This window comes from Spinacia oleracea, chromosome 3 (assembly GCF_020520425.1).
Source record: "Spinacia oleracea cultivar Varoflay chromosome 3, BTI_SOV_V1, whole genome shotgun sequence".
NCBI lineage: Eukaryota > Viridiplantae > Streptophyta > Magnoliopsida > Caryophyllales > Amaranthaceae > Spinacia > Spinacia oleracea.
The window spans coordinates 130,013,273-130,036,846 of NC_079489.1; the positions used below are offsets into that span (position 1 = coordinate 130,013,273).

The 23,574-nt window shown below is 37.1% G+C and overlaps 1 long non-coding RNA gene across 16 annotated transcripts; it reads left to right on the forward strand.

Moving 5' to 3' along the window:
* Positions 1-381: 381 nt before the first annotated feature.
* On the forward strand, positions 382-7,047 carry LOC110775246 (uncharacterized). Of its 16 annotated transcripts, none has more exons than XR_008931038.1 (5): positions 382-523; positions 908-988; positions 1,163-2,239; positions 2,684-2,890; positions 2,996-3,491. It is a non-coding gene; the product is annotated as an uncharacterized lncRNA (long non-coding RNA). The 16 variants fall into 16 exon arrangements; XR_008931042.1 differs by having other exon boundaries at positions 1,778-2,239; XR_008931043.1 differs by having other exon boundaries at positions 384-743; positions 1,778-2,239.
* The last annotated feature ends 16,527 nt before the right edge of the window (positions 7,048-23,574 follow it).

The window sequence follows — 23,574 nt, forward strand, 5'->3', positions numbered from 1 at the left end:
CGAGCGAAGTACTCCTCTCGGTAGTTACAGTCCCCCGAACCCTAAATCTCTACCTTGCGGGTGTATGTTGAGAGATCCCCACACCAGGGATCATAAGGGAACCTACGGCCGTCGTGGTCAAACATAATTGCACTCCCTTTATGTCACGATAACCGGATTTTATCAGTTTTTCTCATTGTCGCTAAAAACTGAATGGCGACTCCTATATTACTAGTCAATTGGGTGTAAACTCACAGGAAATCCAATTACACTTGATTGAATAAAAAGAATCGTCACACCCACGAGGGACGAGGTCACACATTAGCCTCGTGCTTTTTCGACCCCCTCACAGTTAGTAATTTACCCGCGTTGAATGACCCTCCCCCACTCCCCCAATTTTCATAATTTATTTCTCTCTCTTCCTCCCTCCTCTCCTGTGAACGCTCTCTCCCCCTCTCTCTCTCATACTCTCTTCTTCTAACTTCAAAGATATTGTTCTACCTTCGATTCTGGGTTTTGTTTTTCAATTGCTTTTGTTGCCCAGGTGATTCTTCTTCTGATTTTTTTTTTCGTACAAGTTAAATTAGGTTTTCTCGTTTGTTGATTATGTGTTTAATTTTTCTGCTCTTATGTTTACATTATGTCGATGTTGTGTTTACTTTTGATTAGATTGTGTTTAATTTTGCTGATAATGTCTTTACATTTTCGATTCTTCTAATTCCTTCACCTTCTTTGCGATTATTCTCTTTCGATCAATTCGTCAGGTACGTATTCAATTTTTCAATTTTGTTTCATTTATCGCTATTTTGATTCCTTTGCAATTGTTGAAGTTAGGGTTTCAAGAATTCTTTGTTTCATCCTTTTAATTTGCGATTTGATTAGTAAAATTAGGGATTTTCAAATTTTAGTAATCAAATTTTTTTTGTAGAAAATGATGATTAGGACCTACTGATCCATTATTTATCCAATCATGAGCTAATCGAGTGGTTAGCTGGTTTTGTGCTACTAGGTAAGTGTGTGCAGGCTGCTTTATATTTAATCAAAGAAGTGAATCAGTAGTCTCGTTTTGTTTTGTTTTTTTTACTGAACTATTGTTGTTCTATTTGTAGTTTATTAGTCGTGTTTCTTTTGTTTAGACAGTGTGATATTGTATGCTATTTATCACAAGTGATATTTCCTGCAGTTTGGAATTGAAGATTGCGGGCTATGATCTTAGGAAAAACACCAGTTGTTGTGTTGTTGATGTATGTATAATCAGATAGTTGGTAACTGACTAGGTCTGCACTGGTGAACTTGGCCCTTAGTTGAGTTTCGCCTTTGCTATGCTGCTACGTTGTTGGTGCTGTAATTCTGCTGGGCATTTCAAGCAGGGTGTTGCTTGATGCTTAGTGGTTTTATTTGGGGTTGTTTGTGTCATTTTGGCCTTTGTTGGCCAAAGTTGACTTTGTTGTTTTTGTTTGATTCTTGCCTAGCTTTTTGATGTATCATATCTTGAAGTATGTAGTGATTTCGACGTTTTTTCCTGATGCACCTGCAGTTCCTCTATCCTAGATATAAATTGCCCAACTGTTGTCAATTTACATAAAAGGCAGTAGTTTATTATGTTGGGTCTTGTGAATGTTTGGTTACTTGGGGTGCGTTTTATCCTAGCAGTAGCTTACAGTAGCATTGATCAATTTTTTTGGCATTATGTGTTAGTAGTTCTGGTCAGAGACTCAGAGTCAGCTTATTATCAAAGTTGACTAGTTGACTTTTGCTTCTCAACGACTTTTTCTTTCTTGTTTATGTCTTGGCCAAGGGAGAAGAGAAACACAATGAATAACACAATCCTACTAGCTCAATAGGGAGAGCATTGTTCGAATGCACAAATATATGAGTTCGAATCCCATGTAGGTTCCTTTTTACTTTTTTGTATTCTTTTATTTACTTTTATTTTGAAAACCTCTACTTTGACCTTCATAGGAGTTTCTATGTTGTAGGTATACTTCTTGAGATTTTTAACTTACTTTTGAGTTTTTTTAATTTACTTTTGAGTTTTTTTAATTTACTTTTGAGTTTTTTATGTTCTTCTCGTTGCTGTAGCAGTCTTGTTTGCACGGTTAGTTTCAGATATGTAGATGCAGCCTTTATTCTAACCAGCTAGACACCCGCATTCCATTTTGCTGGTTGTGTTGGCCTGTTTGCAATAGCTAGTTGTTGTAGACCTGATGCAGAATGTTTGGAGCTGAAGTCAACAGTTCAAAGTTATATTTTGTAGCAGGTCAGTTCAGGGTTTTTTTCTTCTGGTTGTTGATGTCTGCTTCTGTTCAGTTCTTATCTGTTATTTTTGTTTTTGTTTGATTCTTGCCTAGCTTTTTGATGTATCATATCTTGAAGTATGTAGTGATTTCGACAGGTTAAATCGTTTGAAAAGTAGTTTGTAATTTGTTTTGTGTTGGTTTTTTTTTAAAAAAAAAATTAAGTTTTTGACGAGACTCTTTATTGGAGTTTAGTTGTGTGTTCAATTAGTTTCTACTTTTATTTACTTTTTCTATTGTTTCATTTACTTTTAATAGGAAAACATTTACTTTTTTTATTTTGAGAATTACAGTGAAACATTCTGCATGCCTGCAGCAAGCTAGCAACTAGCTACTGCCAGCAGACCTAGAAAACTAGCAAACCAGAACGTGGCTCCCTGATGCCTATAATTTTGTTCTTGTTTCAGAAAGGTTGAGTTTAATATTTCCAGATTGTTCGGTGCGTGTGTTCACACATCTTGGTGATGGGGCACCATACAAGAAATTATACTCAATGACAAGTCTGCAAACATTAGATGTGTAATTTTGAGCTACCATTCTCATTGTTCTGGGCTAATAGAGAGCCTGCCAAAGCTGTAATATATTGGTGGACATTGTTGGCTGCTGAATTGCAGGTGACATGAGTTTACTATTCTGCTGGTCAATATATGGTGGTTTTGTTTGGCTGCCTTTGTCTTTCTTGTTCCTATTGCCTTATTTTGTCGTTGTTATGTTGTTAGTACAAGTTACTTAGCAAGTCTGTGCTGCTAGCGTGGAAGTGATGATCTGGTGCAACCTGCTGTATGAACGAATGATGTTTCTATGATGAGGCTGTTTTGCTGTTTGTTGGTGGTCCGAAGATGGGTGGTTTTCTGGGATATGGTCAGGTTTGAAGACAGGGCGCTCTGGTGGGCTTTCTAAGTTGAATGTTGTTTTACTGATGCTTGTTGTTTTTTGATATCCTTTTACTTTTACGAGTTATTTATAAGTATTTGATTGCATTCTAATTATTCTTTCTCTGTGGTCATATAACACTAGCCTACTAGCTCAATGGATAGAGCGTTGCGCAAATGCGCAAAAATGTGAGTTCGAATCCCACGTAGGTTCATCTTTACCTTTTTTTTCTTATTTTATTTACTTCTAAATGTAAAACCTTTACTCTGACCTTCATATTCTTTCTTATAATTTGGATAATCTTGTAGCAACATGAAAGTCAAACTGGAGTTTCTATGCTCATTTTTCGCTCCAGACCTTTTGATTGCACATATGAGACTCTCATATTAGTTTCGACTTTTTTCTAATTTACTTGGAAGTTAATAATATTTACTTCTGAGTTAATAATATTTACTTTTGAGTTAATATAATTTACTTTAAGTTAATATTGTACGTATACTCCTTTCTTAAAAGGAAAGGACCTAGAATGTCTTTTTCCATTTGATTGTACTTATGCTTTTGAGATTTTCTATTTACTTTTCCGGTTTTTTAATTTACTATTAAGTTAATATTATTTACCTTTTGAGCTTTTCTATTTACTCTTAAATATTTCTGAATAATAATGTACATCAACAACCTATGTAGGATTTGAACCTACATCCATGTGCAATGACACATTGCTCTCCCATTTGAGCTAATAGGTTTGGACTTCATATTAAGAAAAAAGTTAACAGTCCATTATTATTTAATCTACTTTTAGAAAAAAATAGTTTACTTTTAGAAAAATATAGTTTACTTTTAGAGAGACAAAAATGTGAGTACAAGTGGTTAAATCATCTACCAAAACACCAACAACCAAAGGAGACAAACCTACCAACAAACAAGCAAGCAAAGGGCTAGACCTAGCAACAAAACAAACCAAAGACACAGTCAACAACAGAGGTCAACTATGGCACAACTGACTGATCACATTGACCAAAGTTCCGAACTAGGAACTGCGGAAACAACAACCCTTCCCTAAATAACAATGGACCTGCAACAACAGCAGGTCAATCACAAGTCACAACACCGGAAAGAGACTGCAAACTTAGCAGTAAGCGCCTAAACCCTCCAGTCAGACCTAGAGCATTACCTTTATTGTTCCACATAGAAGTGCATTACCTTTAATGTTCCACACTACTCACACTGCCACACCATCCAGAAGGCTCTACTGAGCATGTACACTCCCTCACATGCACACAGTCATACCAGAAGGCCCTCCCCATCCTGTACCCTCATGTGCACATTCTTACGAGTCATACAACCTCTTAAACATGTAACTTTACTTTTATAGCCACTTGGTTTACTTTAGCATAAATTTAGTTTACTTTAAAACATTGTAATCTTATTGATTAAAAACCTAATTCAAGTATTTCAATTCAATGAAATGTAATATTCACTGGCACTTCCCACCATTTCCACTACAAGCCTGCATGAGGAGATCAAATGAGGGAAACAAACTTCATAACTATCAAATGCATGTTTACATACACTCACAGAGTCACAGCTACACAAAACACATAATACTCAATCCCTGGAGGACTACACCTTTGCAGCAACTAACAAGCCTACACCCCAGATACTTTATTTTACTTCTTACATGGCTAGCAAGGCTCTTATCTGAAGTACAATTTTACTTCTTAACGTATTTGATTTACTTTTACAATCTTTCTATCTACTTTACAAAATAAGAGCAAAATAATACTTTGGAGTCTAATTGATTTACTTTTACTAGATTTCTATCTACTTTTATAACTTTTAACTTTAGCAGAACTTAAGATACCTAAAGAAGAATTAAGATATCCGAAGGAAATGAAAACAGTACTTGTTGAAGCAACATTACTAGCAATTTGGTAGTAATATAGAATGAGATAGTTAACTTAAGAACAAAAAAAACTCATACGACAAAACAGAAGAATGCAATGTAGAGACCTGGAAATTTAATGAGTGCTAGAAGCCTTGGAGACACCTCCAGCAAATTCACTTGCAAAAATTAGAGACCTAACCTTCAATTAAGCCCAAAATTGTTGAAGAAACCAGCATAATTGGCTTGCAGCAGCTAAGTTTGGGATGCAGTTGGCTGGTAGGGGCGGATACTTGAAGGTTGTCTTGGAATGTGATGCAGCAAACGTAGTAAGGTCAATCAACAATGGCATAGACGGATTTTCTCCTTTGGTACTGCTTTATGAGGATATTGGTAGATTAAAGAGTAGCTTTGAATCCTTTTCATGTACTCACGTTCGTAGAGCGGGTAACACATTGGCCCATTTTGTTTCTAGGTGGAGTCCCAACGCACCGGAGTTTGTATGGACACTCCATACCCTGTGATGGGCTGCAAAATATTCAGCATCTTAGTTAAGATTTCAACATTCATGTATATAGCTCTCTGTCACTACTTTCATGAATTTTCTGTGTTCATCTCCAGTTAGGGGGGCTTCTAAGCTCTCTGAACTTGTGAAGGACTACGAGATGATTCACAAGTAACATGCCTAACACTATATCAAATTATCAATTACTAGGTTGAGTTCAATTTTGGCCAAGGAGACCTTTGGCAGGACAAGAATTCAAGCTGTGGCACAACTTATTGTATAAACTGCTTCAAATTTTCTCGTTGAATTAACCACAAATCAATTGCAGACCAACAACAGACCGTGCACCATCCCCTAGTCAACTAAGGTCAACAACCAGCAAGCACCTTGACTGAAATCGAAACCAATAGCACAAAGTCAACCTGATTAACTTGCTTCAAGTCACCTACGACAACCACCAACCAGAACCTGGCCATATTTTGTTTACTTTAGGATCATTTCTATTTACGTTTATCAGTTTTTGCTTTACTTTTGAGTTAGATAACATGTGAGATCACTAAGTGCAACAACACCTCCTAATTATTTCTTTTTATGTCCTAATTATCCAGTAACCACCTTCCCTAAACTCCTCTTCTTCTTAATCCCCTTCTATCCTCTGTATTTCTATACCAGAAGAGGTAAATCCATTACAGACAGGTTCCAATATTCTGATTTACATTAGAGTCTAACTGGTTTACTTTTATTAAATTTATATCTACTGTAAACAATGGCATAATTGCACACAACAGCTACGGTTTAACATAAGCAAAATTTCTCAGCAAGCAATTTCAGATTACCTTTGCTTTGAACTAAATTCATAATGTCTACCTTTATGTATGGGAATTTCGCAACAAAGTGTTGTCTAGCTCACAAATTTAATATAAAAATTGATAGAAACTATAATCTGATCGTCGCAAAAGTAAATAATTATTGAATTCCAACAACTTTCTAGGCTTCAAACTCAAAGTACATTCGCAATAATGAGTAAAAAAAATTAACAACCTATAATCTAATTAAGAAATTCCTCATAAATTAGAGCTCCAATTCCGCATAAAAATCAGACAAAATTCGCTTGCAGCGATTTGCTGTAATTAAACCTAATTTGAGTTAAAAACACTACAAAACTTAAGAAATCACGAATAATACCTGATTTACTAATTGATTTGCAGATTGGTGTGAAGAATTTGAGCATAGCACAAGCAACTTCGAATTTAATTCCAATGTTTGACGAACTCCGGGATTGAATCAACTTTTCGAATAATTCGGGTGAAATTGCAGATTAAGAAGACAAACTACACCTAATTTAGGGACAATTTCCTGAAATTGGAAGAAATTCGAAAAGTATAGTGTTGTGAACAGAGAGAAATTAACATGTTGTTTTGTGAAGTAGAGAGAGAAAGTGATGCCCGCGTTTTGATGGAGCAAACTTCAATTATCTAATAGCTTCGTATCTCAACCGTCCATTTTAATTTGATCTAACGGGTATTAGAGGTTCTCATCTTAAGGTAGGTTCTCACCAGAACCTGGTCATATATATATATATATATATATATATATATATATATATATATATATATATATATATATATATATATATATATTATGCGTGAATGTATGAATGTATGTATGCTTTGCATGAATAGGTTGTTTCCTATGACTCGATTAGATTAAGTTCACTAAATAATCGAACCAACATAGAAACAACTAGGTCCAAAGTAATATTGAGTTTAAAAAAAAAAATTCCTTCCAAATCAAGCACTTACAAAAATCTAAGGATCTAAGGTAGTAGGATTACGCTAAAGCGAGGTTCTATTTTAGTTGACTTAGGTGGTAAGGCGTCCTAAAGGAGCACGTTGATTGTGGTTTCAACTCAAACAACAATGGCATTATGTTGTGGCAATGGGATAAATTATGGCATTAATTTATAAACCAAGAGTAATTTGGAGATTACTAGCAATAGGTTTTGCTTACCTAAAATCTTAAACTACTTAAGACATGCTAAAGCTGCTTAAGGATTTAGGACTTTTGGGGTCTTGGAATTGTTTCATTCATTTTGGACCATGTTTTTGCTTTTGCATGAATGAAATTTTTTAATAGCTTTAATGATTGCATGTTTGCTTTTATTTCAAAGTTATTGAAGTTTATGAATGGTTATTTATTGCAAATTCTTTTCGATTGTAGTAATCAAAATGGTCGCAAACATAACAACAATCATATCAGCTGAAATTCTGGATGTCGAGTTAGACTTGACTAATTTTCTTGAATGGAAAGGGAAACTTGTCGAAGTTTTGAAAGTTAATGGCATACACTATGTCATTGAACAACCTTTTCCTAGCTATGATGCGCGAGGCATGACTCCTGAAAAGTACAGAAGTTGGGCACTTCACAAGTACCTTATCACGGAGTTCATCCTTAAGTCTATACCTGAGAAATGGAGAGGGAGGTTCATTACTTTTGAGCCTCATGCTCTCCTAAGGATCCTCGAGGATAGATGTTGTGCGGGTTTTCAACCCATGTGCCAAACTGGTGGCAAAAGGGTCGATGAATTGGCTAATTCAATGAGCAATTTCAAGCTCATTACCCCACACAAGTCGTGCCTAGAAATCGAACTTCTAGAGGCACAAAAGCGCATTTACTCTGTCAAGATGGACAAAAACACACCAATTCGGTGTCATGTGAATATGATGTCTGGATTATTTTTCACAATCGAGAGACATGGTGGTTCCATCAAAGAGTCGATAGCTATTGCACTAGTGCTGAATTCTCTTCATAAGGATTACGAGGGTTTCAAGATGCACTATCTCTTTAATTAGAAAGAGAGCACATTCTGTGAACTTGTGGAATTACTCGTGAAATTCGAGAAAATCCTTAAGTTCAATCAAGACCCTTTGAATGTGAGGTGCACTAAATTCAAGAAAGTAGGCAAGGGGAAGAAAAGCAAGGCTGCATTTTCGTCCACTCCCGGAGGGCATCTAGCGCCTTCCAAGAGCAAGATGAAGAAGAATGCTTCTCCTTCCACATCGCAATGCTTCAATTGTAATGAAATTGGTCATTACAAGCGAGATTTCCCCCAAACTAAAGGAAGAGAAGAAGGACGGAAACGTTGCTTCTCCTTCAGGTATATATGTTATACATTGTAATCTTGCAAATTCTACTTCTTGGGTATTAGATACTGGTTGTGGCTTATACTTATGTTCCAATTCGCAGGGACCAAGGAGAAGTAGAAAGCTTGATAAAGGCGAGATGGATCTACGCGTGGGAAATGGAGCACGGATTGCTGCATTAGCCGTAGGATCTTATTTTATTTCTTTGCCTAGTGGTTTTGTTCTGGAACTAGAAAACTGTTACTATGTTCCTAGTATCACCAGAAACATTATTTCCGTTTCAAGTTTGGATTCTAAAGGTTTTAGTTTTCAATTTAAAGACAATAGTTGTTCTTTTTCTTTGAAAGGAATGTTTTATGGTTCAGCACAACAAGAAAACGGTCTTTGTGTGCTAGATACGAGCAAACACATTATAACATAAATACCAAAAAGGCTAAAACTGGTGATTCGGATCTCACATTTCTGTGGCATTGTCGATTAGGCCACATAAACACAAAGCGCATGGAATTACTTCAACGGAAAGGAATACTAGAATCATTCGACTTAGAGAAGATTGATCAATGCGAATCTTGTTTACTTGGCAAAATGACAAAGCAACCTTTCTCAAGGATGGGAGAAAGAGCAAGCGAACTACTAGGGCTAATACATACGGATGTATGTGGGCCTATGAGTACGAAAGCTAGAGGTGAGTTCATCTATTTCATAACGTTCACGGACGACTTCAATAGATATGGATATATTTACTTAATGAAGCACAAGTCTGAATCGTTTGAGAAATTCCGAGAATTTCAAAATGAAGTAGAGAATCAACATGGCAAGAAAATCAAAGCTCTAAGATCGGATCGAGGAGGTGAATATCTTAGCCACGAGTTTGATGACCATCTAAAAGAATGCGGTATTCTTTCTGAATTGACTGCTCCAGGGACACCTCAATGGAATGGAGTGTCGGAACGAAGAAACAGGACCTTACTCGATATGGTCAGGTCAATGATGGGTCAGGCCGAACTTCCTTTTCAGTTCTGGGGACATGCATTGCAAACTGCAGCACTCACACTGAATCGTGCTCCGTCAAAAGCTGTTGAAAAGACTCCATACGAATTATGGACTGGGAAAGTTCCAAAGTTGTCTTTTCTGAAGATTTGGGGTTGCGAAGCATATGCCAAGCGATTAATTTCGGACAAGCTACAACATAAATCTGACAAATGTTTCTTTGTTGGGTATCCAAAAGAAACTATGGGGTATTATTTCTACAACAAGTCAGACAACAAGGTTTTCGTTGCTCGTGACGGTGTCTTTTTGGAAAGAAATCATATTTTCAAATTGACAAGTGGGAGAATAATAGTGTAGGAACATATAGATGCATAAAGCGGAATTTCAGGAAACAATTTCCTAACATCTATCACAGGATCTCATGCATAACAATAGTATAGATCAGATTAAGTCGAAAGAATAATCACCTTTGAAGCGTGTTCTCCCGTTCGTATGCAAGCTTCGAAGATCTTAGAGCCCCACTTGTTGCTCCTCTACTCGGTCCACAAGCACGAATTGAATCCCACGTATGCTAGTACGGAAGAGAACGATCACAATCTGTCTCTTGCTTTGTTTGGGATGTACGGCGTTTAGAGAATTAGAATTAGGGTTTTTGTGTTTTCCTTTTGTCAGATATTGAATGAACGTGATTTTTAAATCCCTGACATTATAACTATTATAATGTGAGAGTTTTAGGTTAACACAAAACCAAAGCCCAACATTCTTCCCTTAACAGACCGGTTGCCATCGGGCCTTTTGGGCCCATTCCAATTAATGCTTATATGTGTGACCTTATAGGATTAATATATTTTAGTTGTAGGTCCAATCAATATTGTCCTGCTAATCACATTTATTCTCTAGCAAGCAAATATGATTACTAAAATAATTAACTTATTATCTTCATAATTAATTCCTATTTATATTTAGTAATTGCCGGAAATGTCTAAGGACATAATTCCTTCAATCTCCCACTTGTCCGAAGACAAGAACGCAATGCTAAATTCCTTAAGTCTCTTAATGCCAAAATTTGATAACACACTGTTATTCTCAAATTCTAGTTTCTTGATCGCCGAGTTCGAACTGTTCAAATAAAGATTAACTTTTAATCCCATTCCGCATGGCCATGCAATTTTCAGTTCTCGCTCATCAAGAGGCCCAGACACCATTCCTATCAAATAGGAGGACTTATTCACTCTTGTATGACCATAACTCCCACTCAATTCTTAGCCCACCTGATCACTGCCTTTATAACCTCCTTTTACGGCGCGGCGTTTAACAGCGTCAAAGTTAAACTAATTGTCTCGTGGTTATTAAGACATACTCATGTCTAAGGAATCCACTAAATATAGAAGTTTGATTCTACTTTTAGAATCTAGTTAGGTCAAGTCACAATGCATCAAGTATACATCCATATAATCAATTAGACATCCCTATGTCTCCATAGCCCATGGAACTGCACTATCAATTAATTACATGCTAGTCTTCACATAAATCACTTATGTCCAATTTAGTGATTTAGACTAGGGACTTAATAAGTTGTGATTTCAGTTCACTTTATAGGGTTCCATTATCAAAACGTTTTCGATAATCCTATTTGAAAACACAAGTTATTTGGACATTTTATTTAATACTAAACCAAACAATTAAATAAGAATGAACTTTTATTGATAAACATCCAAAGCATAATAAATGTCTTTACAATTGTAAACATAAAGTAAACAAACTAAAGCCATTCTCCCATATGCCTAAGCCCCATAGACCTAGTATGACTCTCATGCTTAGGTTGAGCAAGCGGTTTAGTCAGAGGATCAGCCACGTTATCCTCGGTATGAACCTTGCTTACTTTCACATCCCCTCTTTCAACGATCTCTCGAATAAGATGGAATCTCCTGAGCACATGTTTGGATTTTTGGTGCGATCTGGGTTCCTTGGACTGGGAAATGACACCATTGTTGTCACAATACAACTCAATGCCATTTTCAATGCTAGGAACTACACCAAGTTCACTAATGAACTTTTTGATCCAAACAACTTCTTTTGCTGCATCACTTGCTGCAATATACTCAGCCTCTGTTGTAGAATCTGCGATGGTACTCTGCTTAGAACTCTTCCAGCTCACAGCCCCTCCATTGAGACAAAATATGAAACCAGATTGTGATCGGAAATCATCTTTGTCACTTTGGAAGCTTGCATCGGTGTATCCAGTGGCAACCAACTCATTATCTCCACCATAGACCAAGAAATCATCCTTAGTCCTTCTTAAGTACTTAAGGATATTCTTTGCTGCCATCCAGTGCGCCTCTCCTGGGTTTGACTGGTATCTGCTGCACATACTCAAAGCATATGCAACATCCGGTCGAGTGCATACCATGGCATACATAATGGACCCTACTGCAGAGGCATAAGGAACATTACTCATGCGCTTGACCTCATCAGGTGTCGAAGGACACTGAGTCTTGCCAAGTGAAATGCCATGTTGCATGGGAATGAAACCTCTTTTGGAGTTTTCCAGCTTGAACCTTGCAAGAACCTTATCAATATAAGTCTCTTGGCTAAGTCCAATCAGCCTTTTGGATCTATCTCTATGGATCCTTATTCCCAAGATGTATTCAGCTTCTCCTAGGTCTTTCATGGAAAAACAACTTTTAAGCCATTCCTTGACTGACTCAAGCATGGTCTTGTCGTTTCCTATGAGAAGTATGTCATCCACATACAAGACTAGGAAAGCAATACTACTCCCACTCAACTTCTTGTATATACAAGATTCCTCTTCATTTCTGAGGAAGCCAAAAGATTTGACTGCCTCATCAAATCTGAGGTTCCAACTCCGGGATGCTTGCTTAAGCCCATAAATGGACTTCTTAAGCTTGCAAACTTTTCTTGGACTGTTTGGATCTTCAAAACCTTGTGGTTGTGTCATGTACACATCCTCTTTCAAGAACCCATTCAAGAAAGCGGTTTTGACGTCCATCTGCCAGATCTCATAGTCATGAAAGGCAGCAATCGCAAGAATTATCCTAATGGATTTCAGCATGGCTACTGGTGAGAAGGTTTCATCATAGTCAATACCATGAATTTGTCTAAAACCTTTTGCCACTAGTCTTGCCTTAAAGACATCAATGTTTCCATCTTTGTCCTTTTTCAGTTTGAAAATCCATTTGCAACCTATGGGTTTAACCCCATCAGGCAAAGCAACCAAGTCCCATACTTGATTTTCAAACATCGAATCCATTTCGGATCTCATGGCTTCAAGCCATTTCTCGGAGTCTTGACTCGTCAAAGCATTTGTGTAGCTAATAGGTTCATCATGTTCTAAAATCTCTATTTCAGAACTTTCAGTCAAAAGGAAATCAATATATCTCTTTGACGGAATGACAGTCCTACTAGACCTACGTTGGGGAACAACAGGAGAAGTTTCCACCTCATTAGGTTGAGGGACTTCGCATGGATTATCTCCAAGTGGGACGATAGAAGGCGCATGAATGGAATGCACCGCCTCCTGAGCATTTTCATGCTGTGTCGTCTCTGACGAGGTGTGAACCTCATCCATTTGTTGCTCATCTCGAATTTCTTCGAGATATACATTACTCCCACTTGTCTTTCTGGAAATAAAATCATTTTCTAGAAAGACACCATCGCGAGCAACAAACACTTTGTTTTCGCTTTGGTTGTAGAAGTAGTATCCCTTAGTCTGTTTTGGGTAACCCACAAAAAGACACTTATCGGACTTGGGTGAAAGCTTATCAGAAAATAAACGTTTTACATAAACTTCACAACCCCATGTCCTTAGAAAAGACAATTTTGGAACTTTTCCAGTCCACATCTCATATGGCGTCTTTTCTACTGCTTTGGACGGAGCTCTGTTGAGTGTGAATGCCGCTGTTTCAAGCGCAAATCCCCAAAATGAGGCAGGAAGGTTAGCAAGACTCATCATGGACCGAACCATATCTAATAGAGTTCGGTTCCTTCTTTCGGAAACCCCATTCAATTGTGGTGTCCCTGGTGGAGTCAATTGCGAAAGTATTCCACAATCTTTCAAATGATCACCAAACTCTTGAGATAAATATTCACCACCACGATCGGATCGCAATGCTTTAATTTTCTTTCCAAGTTGGTTTTGTACTTCATTTTGGAATTCCTTGAACTTTTCAAAGGATTCCGACTTATGTCGCATGAGGTAAACATATCCAAATCTGCTCACATCATCAGTAAAAGTAATGAAATACCCGTACCCTCCCCTAGCCAAAGTACTCATAGGTCCGCACACATCAGTATGTATGAGGGCTAAAAGATCATTGGCCCTTTCACTTGAGCCTGTGAAAGGAGATTTTGTCATTTTCCCCATTAAGCAAAACTCACATACTTCAAATGATTCAAAATCAAATGATTTGAGAATTCCATCCTTATGAAGTTTCTCTATGCGCTTTGAGCTTATGTGGCCTAATCGACAATGCCATAGGTAAGTAGGGTTCAAATCATTTGGTTTGTGTTTCTTGTTTTCTATGTGATAGATATGGTTTTGTAAGTCTAGTACATACAAACCATTTGATAATTTAGCAGAGACATAGAACATACCATTCAAATATGCTGAACAACAATTATTCATAATTTGAAATGAAAAACCTTCCGAATCCAAAATCGGAATAGAAATTATGTTCTTGGTAATAACTGGAACGTAATAACAATTATAAAGTTCTAATATTAAACCAGAAGGCAAGCGTAAACTATAATCTCCTACAGCTAAAGCAGCAACTCTTGCTCCATTGCCTACTCGGAGATCCACTTCGCCTTTGCTCAAGCTCCTACTTCTTTTTAGTCCCTGCACATTACCAATAATGTGAGATCCACAAGCGGTATCAAATACCCAAGAAGCAGTTGTAGCTAAATTAACTTCTATGACATAGATACCTGAAGTTAAAGCACCAGTCTTCTTATCCTCCAGATATTTGGGGCAGTTCCTCTTCCAATGACCAATCTTGTGGCAGTGGTAGCACTCATGTTGAGCAGCTACCTTAGCCTTGGGAGTGGCCTTTGGCTTGGTTGAAGAGTTCTCATTGGCAACTACCTTGCCCTTGTTCTTCTTCATGGGAGCCCCTTTCTTCTTGAACTGCTTACCTTTACTAACCATTAGAACATCCTTATGTTTAGGTTTACTTGGTAAGTTTCTCTCAGCCTGAATTAGTGAACCATGCAACTCTTGCAGGGTAGCCTCCCCTCCTTGCATGTAGAAGTTCAACTTAAAGTTATGAAAATCTTCAGGCAAGGATCTGATGACTATGTCAGTTGCCAGGTCCTTAGGATAAGGGAAACCCAATTTCTCCATGGTCTGAAAATGTCCAATCAAATCGAACACATGCGGACCAACGGGCTTCCCCTCTTCCAACTTGGAATCCAGAAGTTTGCAGTTTGCTTCAAATCTCTCCAATCTAGCATTTTTCTGAAACAAAGTTTTCAGTTGCTGGATTATGCTGTAGGCATCCAGACCATCAAAACGTTTTTGATACTCTGGTTCCATGCAAGCAAGCATCAAGCATGTTACTTGCAAGGAGTTATCCTCTAGAGTTTGTCTAGCTCGCTTTTGAGCTGCAGTAGCATTTTCTGGCAAGGGTTCAGGTAGAGGATTGTCAAGAACACTTTCTTTTCCTTCCGCTCTGAGAACAATTCTCACAGCCATTTGCCATTGTAGGAAGTTGGTAGCATTCAGTTTGTCTTTTTCAATTAGAGGGCGCAAGTTAAAAGTAGAGTTGTTTGCACCAGACATGATAACTACAATAAAAAGTAAAGCAAGATTCAATATAATGTTTATCAAAAGTAGCAATTAAACAAATTCAATTCACTACTACCCTTTATTCAAAATTAGAAGTCCCCATTGTATAAAGAATTAACCAAGATCCCCTCCCACTACAATCAAACGGACTTTGGCCCTGCTACTTTAATTTATAGTATTCGAGGTAAGTAAACATTTTACTAATTATAACTGATTATAACTCTTGGTAGACAGGTTAACAACTCTTTGTATTTCCTATCTCTTAGCTTCAAAACCCAAAACTTTGTCTTTTGATAGTTTTGTTGAGTTAAACCAAACATTAACATGTAAGTTTCAAAAAACCTACCCTACTATCCCCGGAATTATAAGCAACACCCTGCTTTGGCAGAACCTATTACTCATGATCTAAGGCTTTATAGGTGTTGTATGGAAAAGCACTTAAACTCAATATTATTTTGGGACCTAAGTTTACTATGTTGGTTAATTAAAAGTGAACACATTGCTTTAAATAACCACATACATAAACTCAATAAGCATTTTAAGGCAATATAAAATGCATAAAAATAAATGTGATCCTAGTATGGCCCCTAAAAAATAAGCTCAAATCTTCTTGGGTTCCTGTTCATCTTTCTTGGATCTCCATCCTTGAATTTTTGATTGAACCTTCTTACTTCATCGAGCTCATAATACGAACTTTATAATCAATTTAAACTTTTAAATTAAATTACAACAATACAGAACGATGTGCAGATCGTATTTCAAAATTTACAAGAATACAAAACGATACGCAGATCGTATTTTCTATCCTATTTTGGGCCATACTAGTCACTTGCCTGTAACAAAATATCATAATATTCCATACACGCATATAATATTAAAATATATTAGACACAAATTATTTACTTATTAACTATTAATAAGCAAATAACATTTCCAAAATAATACTAAAAACTTAAACAATTTAAGTTTAACATTATTTTAATTCAATTACTATTTAAATATGGCTAGAATAATCTCATTAATCTAGAATTTGCATTCATTGAAAATTACGAATTATGCTCAAAACGAAGATCTGATTTTCCAATTTAAAAAAAAAAAAATCAAATTACTCAAACTTTTTGGAAATTAATTGTATGAAAAATCCCCTTTCTTCTTTTCCCTTTTTTTTTTTTTTTTTTTTTTTTTTTTTTTTTTTTTTTTTTTTTTTAAAGCAAGAGAACAGCAGGCAGGCATGAGACCCGCCCCTGCCTCGCCGGAACGCCGCCCTAATTATCCCTCCACCGTGGCTCCACCGTCGCGGGTGGTGGCCACCCAGCCATGGAGGTTGTTATTTTAATTTGGGTAACAATTACCTAAATTAAATTAATCTTTATTCAACTTTTGTTAAAGATTAACAATTTAATTAGGGTTTAATTATCCGAAAATAATGGGAAAAAAATTTGAATAAATTAACAATCCTTAAACTGAATTTTAGGGTTGTTAGAAGTTAGATTTCAATTTAAATTCTTTATTAAAATTAAATCTAACAAGAATTCAAAATTTAAGGCATAATTATCTCATTTTATTCAAATAATTCAAGAAAATAACAATTATAATCCGAAAAATTCGAATTAAATTACCAGGAAGATCTATTGAATTTTCTTAACAAATAAAATCAAAAATTTTAATTGTTATCCTTAAATTTTATGATTAATCGAATTAAACATAAAAATTAACCAAATTCAATAATTAATATACAAAAATTCCGAAAATTAGTTAAAAAATTACCAAAAAATTTCGGCTATTGTATAAAAATTAGGGGATAATCAGTAGATTTATTTAACAAATTAAAAATCAAATCTTTAATTGTTAACAAATTATTTCCATGATTAATCTTATTAACCATTAAATAATTTAAAATCTGACGAATTTAATTTTAAAAAATCCGAAAATTTTTATGAGATATTAAATGTTAATTTCGAACCTGTGATAAAAATTTCGGAATTTTATAAATTTATTTTGAGCAAAAATTAATTAAATCACGATTTAATGATTCCAATCAATTAATATCATATATTAATTTTGCAAATTCAAGCCATAAATAAATCTTCCCTTAATTGAATCAAAATAATAATGTTGCATACAATCATGATCATAAAATATTATGCAAGAGGCTAAAACTGATACCACTGTAGGAACATATAGATGCATAAAGCGGAATTTCAGGAAACAATTTCCTAATATCTATCACAGGATCTCATGCATAACAATAGTATAGATCAGATTAAGTCGAAAGAATAATCACCTTTGAAGCGTGTTCTCCCGTTCGTATGCAAGCTTCGAAGATCTTAGAGCCCCACTTGTTGCTCCTCTACTCGGTCCACAAGCACGAATTGAATCCCACGTATGCTAGTACGGAAGAGAACGATCACAATCTGTCTCTTGCTTTGTTTGGGATGTACGGCGTTTAGAGAATTAGAATTAGGGTTTTTGTGTTTTCCTTTTGTCAGATATTGAATGAACGTGATTTTTAAATCCCTGACATTATAACTATTATAATGTGAGAGTTTTAGGTTAACACAAAACCAAAGCCCAACATTCTTCCCTTAACAGACCGGTTGCCATCGGGCCTTTTGGGCCCATTCCAATTAATGCTTATATGTGTGACCTTATAGGATTAATATATTTTAGTTGTAGGTCCAATCAATATTGTCCTGCTAATCACATTTATTCTCTAGCAAGCAAATATGATTACTAAAATAATTAACTTATTATCTTCATAATTAATTCCTATTTATATTTAGTAATTGCCGGAAATGTCTAAGGACATAATTCCTTCAAATAGACCTCAAAGAGATTCGAGACGAACAACGAACTCATAACTCTTTAGAAGCAGTTCAGGTTGATGAACCTCCAAGGTCTTTAGAAGAGCCAGTGGGAGTAGTTCCTCAAACGTTGTTGCCCCTCGTAAGTCAAGTAGAACTATTTTTCAGCCGGACAGATGGACAGGCGTCCTCTTGACTGAAAACTTAGACGTTCTCATATTGGATAGTGATGAAACTATGACTTACAAGCAAGCTATGACGAACCCAAGCTCCACTAAATGTTTAGAGGCCATGCAATCTGAAATAGACTCCATGTTTGAAAATCAAGTCTGGGATTTGGTTGATTTGCCGGATGGGTTCACACCTATCGGATGCAAATGGGTCTTCAAGTTGAAGAAAGACAAAGATGTAATTGTATAAATATACAAATCTAGATTGGTAGCAAAAGGTTACAGGCAAGTTCATGGCGTTGACTACGATGAAACCTTTTCTCCAGTCGCGATGCTTAAGTCTATTCGGATAATCCTTGCGATTGCCGCTTTTCATGACTATGAAATATGGCAAATGGATGTCAAAACTGCCTTCTTGAATGGTGTTCTTGAAGAGACTGTGTTTATGACGCAGCCGGAGGGTTTTGTCGATCAAAAGAACCAAGGAAAGGTATGCAAGCTTAAGAAGTCCATCTACGGACTAAAGCAGGCATCAAGGAGTTGGAATAAAAGATTTGATGAAGCAGTCAATAAGTTTGGCTTCATCAAGAATCAGGACGAATCTTGTGTATACAAGAAGGTCAGTGTGAGTAAAATTGCATTCCTAGTCTTGTATGTTGATGACATACTTCTTATTGGAAACGACAATCCTATATTGGAGTGTGTAAAGACTTGGCTTGGAAAGTGTTTCTCAATGAAGGACTTAGGAGAGGCACAGTACATATTGGGCATCAAGATCTATAGGGATAGATCTAAGAAGATGATTGGACTAAGCCAAAGCACTTACATTGACAAAGTGCTAGCTAGATTCAATATGATGGAAGCCAAGAGAGGCCATCTACCCATGTCACATGGAACATATGTAAGCAAGAATCAGTGCCCCAAAACATCTGATGAGCGTAGAAAGATGAGTGGAATTCCATACGCTTCAGCCATTGAACCCATCATGTATGCTATGATTTGTACAAGGTCGGATGTTTCGTTCGCACTCAGTGCAATGAGCAGGTAGCAGTCAGAACCAGGTGAGGCGCATTGGACTGCGGCCAAGAACATCCTAAAGTACCTGAAAAGGACTAAGGATCAGTTTCTCGTTTATGGTGGTACAGATGAGTTGATTGTTAAGGGCTATACGAACGCAAGCTTTCAAACCGACAGAGATGATTTTAGATCACAGTCTGGGTTTGTGTTCTGCCTCAACGGCGGAGCAGTAAGCTGGAAAAGTGCTAAGCAAAGCACTATTGCGGATTCTACAACTGAAGCCGAGTACATTGTTGCCTCAAAAGCAGCAAAGGAAGCTGTTTGGATTCGGAAGTTCATCAAAGAACTTGGGGTTGTCCCCTCCATTAAAGGACCAGTGGATTTGTATTGTGACAATAGCGGAGCCATTGCCCAGGCAAAGGAGCCTAGGGGCCACCAGAAGTCCAAGCACGTACTGCGGCGATTTCATATACTTCGAGAGATCGTTGAAAGAAAGGAAATCGAGATTCGCAAGGTTGGAACTGACGACAATGTCGCGGATCCATTGACTAAACCGTTGGCACAAGTGAAACACAACGCACATGTAGCAACCATGGGAATCAAGCATGTTAGGGAATGACTTTGATTTTCTAAGTATTGTTTTAGAACATCTGTTAGATCTATGTTTAAAACAATTGGTTTAACCATTTCATATTTATGAAATTCATTATTTCATATTCATTTAATTGTGGTTTAGAATTAAATGATAAGTCCATGTGATTCAAATCATTCACATGGGATGTCAAGATGGATTCTTTGACAAAGAAACACTCATAAGTGAACTTGAATATTGAAGTCACAAAGGATCCCTAATCCAGGTCATTGAAAGGTGGACGACCAATGACTAATGAAGATTAGATTGCAAGTAGATTACCTAGTTCTGTTCTTGAACTAGAGTGACTGGATGTCAGAATCTTTTGCATAGATACTTATTGGATCTTGTATCGGATTGACCATGAGAACACTTTAAGAGATTAAAGTCATGTCATAGGTAGTTCTCATTAATGGTGATTAGAAACCGTTCCTCAAAACATGAGCGATTATGTCTGTTCGTTTGAGAATTAGTTTGCTTTGATACTAGCTAAGCGTCGCACCGTAAAAGGAGGCTATAAAAGCAGTTATTGGGCGTACTATGAATCAAAGTGAGTGTTCATAGATTGCAAGAATGGATTGTCCTCCTATCTTTGATAGGATATGGTGTTGTTGTGTAACAAGGCCTCTCGGAGAGTTAGATACTGTAAAATGCATGGCCGTGCTCAGAATGATTAAGGCTTAACCTTCTGCAAAAGTTTAATAGTTGAGCTCTGTAATCCGAGAAACACTTCTGGACCTAATAAGGATGGCTTGGATCTTACCTTATGTTCAGTAAGTAACACTAAGCGACAAAGGTATGTGAATGCACACTTGTCTAAATGACAAGTGGGAGATTGAAGGAAATATGTCCTTCACCCAGGGTGCATTAAGTCTAATACCAAGGTTCAGATTAATTGCGAACAATTAATTCAGTAAGATCAAGTGATCGGAACAGCTAGCTGGAGCAATGCTTCCGATCAGTGAGTTCTAATGAATATTAAACTCACAGCTTACTCTTTACTGAACCTACAAGGTCACACCAATGACACGTAACAGATCACCGGATTAAATGAATCGGAAATTCATTTAATACCTTTTCGGGAATTAGTTGGAAAACGTATTATACGATACGACCTTGCATCGGAATCATATATCGTATCGCGAATATTTGTAAGCTAGGCGAAACGAATAAATCGTATCGTACGACGGTGATTCGTCGTATACGAAACGATTAATAATATATCGGAAATATATTTAATCGCGGATAAGAAGAGCGGCCCACGAGCCGAGTGCACGAAGCACTCAACGCCCATGGGCGCGCCGGGCAAGCAAGCAGGCCACGACACAGCAGCGCTTGCCCATGGCCGAGCAACTGCGTGTGTGTGCGCGCGGGCCAAGGCCACGACACAGCAACAGCAGCGCGGCCCACGGCCCAGCTCGATGTGTGTGCTCGTGTGGTCTTGCGTGGGCTTGCTGGTCGGCCTTGCCTTATAACTTGGTCGGTTAGTAAGGTTATGTTAATAACCTTCTAACCCCTTTTCCAACACAACACAATTCAGTCACACAACCCTAGGAGAAAACAGAGAACCCTAATTCTCTCTGTGCCTCCAAAGTGTGTTCATCCCAAAAAGCAAATCTCTTGATCGATTGTCTAAGCTAAGATAATCAAGACGAATCTGATCGTGTCGGTGAACCAAGTAGAGGAACGACAAGTGGAGTTCTAAGTTCATGTTCGTTGACAATTTGTGGAAAACACGCTTCAAACGTAAGTCTGCTTAATCTGTGCTTTATACATGCTTCCTGGGTTTGGGGATTGTTTCCGCACATGTTATTATGTTTAACTGTATTCCCCTACACCAAACACCAGATATATCAACACACACTATAACCCACAGTCACCAATTTTGACTATTACAGTCGTTTTCGCTCCTAACTCTAACCCATCAACTTAAATAGGTGTTTAAAACCCTTTACGTGTTTAATATAGTTAGTATTAGGTTGCTAAGACTCACTCTCACCTTGTTTGGTCAAGTTATGCACATTTAAGGCTCGTTTGATTGTTATATGTCATATTTTGACTTAAATGGTCGTTTTCGCTTCCATCTCTCAACTAATAAACCTAAATAGGTATTCCAAACCCTTTACATGTTTAATATACTTATTTTTAAATTTCTAATACTTATTCTCACTCTTCTTGTTAAGTTGTGCACATTTAAAGCTTGTTGGATCATTATAGGTCATATTTTGACTATTATAGTCATTTTCTCTCCCAACTATAACCAATGAACTTAAATAGGTATTCTAAATCCTTAACATGTTTAATACACTTAGTTTTATGTTTCTAAGACTAATTATCACCTATTTTATATAATTTATTTAGGGGGAGCTGTGAGGGGGTCGAAAAAGCACGAGGCTAATGCGTGACCTCGTCCCTCGTGGGTGTGACGATTCTTTTTATTCAATCAAGTGTAATTGGATTTCCTGTGAGTATACACCCAATTCACTAGTAATATAGGAGTCGTCATTCAGTTTTTAACGACAATGAGAAAAACTGACAAAACCCGGTTATCGTGACATAAAGGGAGTGCAATTATGTTTGACCACGACGGCCGTAGGTTCCCTTGTGATCCCTGGTGTGGGGATCTCTCAACATACACCCGCAAGGTAGAGATTGAGGGTTCAGGGGACTGTAACTACCGAGAGGAGTACTTCGCTCGTCGATAACTTCAGAGGCAGGATATCCTTACTAGCTCAGCATAAATAATTGAAGGGACATGCGTTAACTATTAAACTAATCTGAGTTGATTTTAGCAATATGCAACACATAATACTAATTCGATCGTGATTATCTGATTTAAATAGCATTAAGGGACGTAGCATGATAATCCGATTTCCCAAAAATATTATATTTGTTAGGCGTGATAGAACAATCAGATTAGGTTAGTTTAACAGTTCATAAAAAGGGCGAGGAAAGCAGTTAAATCATCGAAAAGGGACACATTACGACGCACCCTTGAGAGGTGCGTCACGGTTCTCAGAAAACTAACCACTTTGACTTTGCTATTTCTCCTTTTTATTTAACGAATCTCAATTATGGGACAGGATACGTTCTGTTCGATTTATGGATCGATTGCGACAGAACGCGTGAACAGTTTCGCAGCGAGAGGCTTAGGCTAAGGGTTGGAGTCAATACTCAGAATATAATTGTGTGTTGTGTTGTTGTGTTCTTTTCACGTCGAATTTAGGGGTCTATTTATAGGGAAGAGTTCGTGGAAAGATAGAATTGCAGAGTTCTAATCCACAAAGAATTAGGAAAAAAACACGTACCCAGGTATTTTCAGCGCCCAGGCCTGGGCGCCGAAGATTTCGGCGTCCAGAACCAGGCGTTGAAAATAGGGTTTGGGCTGTTTTCTTTAGTCAGATTCGGATTCCTGAAATCCGTAGAGTTTGAGATTAATTCGAGTCTTTTAGCGCGTATCAATTTTATGACGGAATG